We start from the raw sequence: 4,724 nt of genomic DNA, 5'->3' as shown, positions 1-4,724 counted from the left end.
AATAGATGCTTAAGGACAACTATCGAATCACCGGTTACTCTGCTCATTTTCTACAACCTTATTCATTACTCTTGTACTTACTAATTGTACATCATTTTCCAAGTTCAAGAGAGAATCAAAAACACTGTCTAGTTGAGAGATATTATTGATCATATTGTAAGTTGAACAGAGTTTGTTCTGTTCAATAGAGTGTTAGATATTCAATAAGCTATATTTAATTCAAAGAAGTTTTGTGAAATCCTTCCGGTTGTTGGAAGAAAGGGTGACGTATGAGAGTTTGCTCCGAACATCCATAAATAACTTGTTGTGTACTTTATTTCTATCTTTCATTATTCATTGGTTTAAAGCTTCAAACCCAAACAAACAGTTCCGCACTTGAAATCGTTTCAAGAGTTTGTGAAGGTTTGCGAAGAATAGGAAGTGATATTAATTCCTAGCAGGATTTCTATCAACCCGTTTATCTGAAGTTGCTAACAATAGTCAGACCCCGTCTCTATTGATTGCACCGATCCTATCACATTGCATTGATCCGATCTGGATCAAGCATTTCTTCATCGATTTTCTTTGGCTCAATTTGAGAAATAAAAGCGGAGTTTTCAATTTCATCCAATAATTGTCGTCTTGTCCTAAGAGGAGAGGAAGGATTTCCAATTATCAATTCAGGTGTATGATTTCTATTCCATCTGAAATTTGATCCTAAAGGATTAGACGTCTAATCAGATGGCCCCGTGACGTCCGAACTGTCAGCAACCTGTTGACTAGAAATTTGGACGTCTGGTTGGTTCTCAACCGGACCAACCACTTGATCAGACGAATAATTCCTTTTGGTAGGAGCTTCATCTTCACTATTAGATTCAAGACTTGTCGCTTCTAATCTGTTAGCAATGTCAATGGGATCAATAAATTTATTTTCAACATATTCATCACAAATAATATGAAAGGATTCCTCAACAGTTTGTGTTCGATTATTGTACACTCTGAAAGCCTTACTAACTGAAAAGTAGCCTAACGTGATTTCAGCATCTGCCTTAGCATCAAAAGCAGTCAAATAATCTTTCTCATTTTTATGAATGAAACACTTACACCCGAATATTCAAAAGTATGAAATTATAGGAATTCTTCCATAAAACAGTTCATAAGGTGTTTTGTCAAAGTGTTTATTAATTATTAACCGATTTTGTGTATAGCATGCTGTGTTTATGGCTTCTGCCCAAAACTTCTGAGGAACACCTAAGTCGGAAAACATAGGTCTCGCTGCTTCCTTCAGTGTTCCGACTCTTCTCTCAGCAATGTCATTTTGTTGTGGAGTTCTTGCACTAGACAACTCATGTCTAATACCAGACTCCTCAAGATAGGAAGTTAGACGTCTGTTGGTGAACTCGGTTCTCCGATCACTTCTAATTGTGATAATGCTTAAAGATTTTTGGTTTTGAAGTCTTATAAGGATCTTAATCAAGTTTTCAGCCGTCTGATCCTTAGATCGCAAAAACACAACCCATGTAAATCTTGAAAAATCATCAATAATGACTAGGGTGAATCTCATTCCTCCTAAGCTCTTTACAGGAATTGGACCCAAAAGATCCATATGTAAAAGTTCCAAGCACCGATTGGACTGAGATTTCCCTTTACTTTTGAACGATGATTTGCTCTACTTACCTAACTGGCAAGAAGGAAAAACCTTGTCCTTTGAAAACTTCGAACTAGGTAAACCAAAAACCAAATTATGCGAACAAATGTTGTTAATGGTTTTAAAATTAAGATGATTTAGCCTCTTATGCCATAGCCAATATTGATCATTTTTGGCAATCATGCATATGGGATTAGATATCTTATTTTTCTAGTTCATTTTATAAGACTTTCCTACCCTACTTCTGGTCAGTAGAGTGTTACCTTGCTGATCCTTAACCAGGAATGCATGCGTTTGAAAATCGATAGAAAATCCATTATCACATAATTGGATAATATTGACCAGGTTATAACACAAGTTTTCAACAAGTAGCACGTTGTTGATGGTTATATTACCATGGATAATCTTACATTTACCCATGGTCTTACCCTTGCTATTATCCCTAAAAGTGATCTTAGGCCCTGAACAATCTATAATTTCAATCATGTGTTTAGAGCATCCACTGTCCAGATACCAAACTGAATCCTCCAGGCAATTAATCTGATGTACCTACATAAAAACATATTTACAATCTTTTGGTACACACACTCACTTAGTTCCTCGGTCAATCAGTCCCTTAGGAATCCATATTTGAGTTATTCTAATGGATTTCCCTTTTTTTGTTGTGATAAGTGCGTATGATTTAGGCTTAGTAGACGTCTTTCTGCTAGTAGCTGATCCCTTAACTTTAGAGGATGATTTTTGTTTAAAACTCCTTGACTTCTTGTTAGGTTTTGATATGCCAAACTTGTTGCCTGCTTCCTTCCTAGGTTTCAGCCAACTTACAGTTGGCGGGACATAAATAATCTCATTCCTTAAGGTTAAATCCTCACAACTTGGATCAGTCTTTTATCAGTTAAACTCCCTTTAACAAAGTTTATTGGCTTACACTTGTCTGTTGTTGATAGAGATCGACAGTGGGTCGGGCTGGCCCAACCCGGCACAACGAGTTTTGACGGACCACGGGTCAGCATGATAACATATCATGGGTTGGGCTGGGTTTGATTTTTTTAGCGCATAGGCTCGGCGTAGTCTGACCCGCTAATAGCCCATGGCATGACCCGACCCACAGTCCGGCACGGCCCGACCCACAGCCCGGAACGTCACGTTAGTAAATATAAAGACAAAAAATGGTAACATTTATAGAAAAAGACAAAAAAAACGGTAACAAAACACGGTCACATTTCTACCGACTCTATAAATTGAATATTTCAACGGCTCAACCTCATTAATTGATATTCTCTCTCAAGTTTTAACATTTATATCATTTCTCATTTAATCTACGTTTTTTCTACTAATCACTAATGGCAAATTTTGGAAGTTCTTTTTCTAGTGATGCAACAGGTGCACGACGAAGAAGACATGTCATTGGAGATGTCTCACCATTTCATCATCAAGAGGATGAAGATGATGAACTCCAAGTCGATGATGAAACCCAAGAACAAGTTCCAAATATGGTTGCGCCTTTAGTTGATACAACATGATTAGGTAACACTAACACTAAGAGACGTCGAACTAGTGAGATATGGAATCATTTTGATATATTAGAATTAGGCACTACAGTTAAGTGTAAAACATGTTCACAAATTTATTCTTGTAAAAATTCTAACGGTACATGACATCTAAAAAGACATATATTAGCACATGCAACTCTTGAAACTTCTCAAACTCAAATAATTAATGCAACCAAAATTTTTAAATTTGATGCTGAAATTGCTAAATATGAACTAACTAGGTTGATTATAACAAATGAATATCCATTTTCCATGCTAGAATCAAAAAAAATTCTTAGGGCAGTGAATAATTCTTTGCAACCTGCTTTTAAAACAATTTATGCTCGTACGGTTACACATCAAATTATGATTATGTTTAATGAAGAAAAAACTAAATTAATGAAATATATTTTATCTCATCAAATAAAATTTTCAATAACTAGAATATATTTTATCTCATCAAATAAATTTTTCAATAACTAGCGATATTTGGGATACTTGTTTAGGAGATGGACTGGGTTTGATTTTTTTAGCCCATAGGCTCGACCCAGTCCGACCCGCTAATAGCCCATGGCACGACCCAACCCACAATCCGGCACGGCCTGGCCCACAGCCCGGCACGACACGTTAGTAAATATAAAGACAAAAAAATGATAACAAAAAACGGTAACATTTATAGAAAAAGACAAAAAAAATGGTAACAAAAAACGGTCACATTTCTATAGACTCTATAAATTGAATATTTCTCTTTATTTTCAAATCACCTATTCTTCTCTCTCTTAATTATCTTTTCTCAAGGGCTCAACCTCATTAATTGACCTCTCTCTCAAGTTTTAACATTTAATTATCATTTCTCATTTAATCTACGTTCTTTTCTACTAATCACTAATGGCAAATTTTGAAAGTTCTTTTTCTATTGATGCAACAGGTGCACGACGAAGAAGTCATGTCATTGAAGATGTCTCACCATTTCATCATTAAGAGGATGAAGATGATGAACTCCAAGTCGATGATGAAACCCAAGAACAAGTTCCAAATATGGTTGCGCCTTTAGTTCATACAACATGATTAGGTAACACTAACACTAAGAGACGTCGAACTAGTGAGATATGGAATCATTTTGATATATTAGAATTAGGCACTACAGTTAAGTGTAAAACATGTTCACAAATTTATTCTTGTAAAAATTCTAACAGTACATGACATCTAAAAAGACATATATTAACACATGCAACTCTTGAAACTTCTCAAACTCAAATAATTAATGCAACCAAAATTTTTAAATTTGATGCTGAAATTGCTAAATATGAACTAACTAGGTTGATTATAACAAATGAATATCCATTTTCCATGCTAGAATCAAAAAAAATTCTTAGGGCAGTGAATAATTCTTTGCAACCTGCTTTTAAAACAATTTCTGCTTGTACGGTTACACATCAAATTATGATTATGTTTAATGAAGAAAAAACTAAATTAATGAAATATATTTTATCTCATCAAATAAATTTTTCAATAACTAGTGATATTTGGAATACTTGTTTAGGAGATCATTATTTGTGTATAAC

Source organism: Impatiens glandulifera, chromosome 9, assembly GCF_907164915.1.
Source record: "Impatiens glandulifera chromosome 9, dImpGla2.1, whole genome shotgun sequence".
Lineage (NCBI taxonomy): Eukaryota > Viridiplantae > Streptophyta > Magnoliopsida > Ericales > Balsaminaceae > Impatiens > Impatiens glandulifera.
This window is presented reverse-complemented; position numbering follows the sequence as displayed.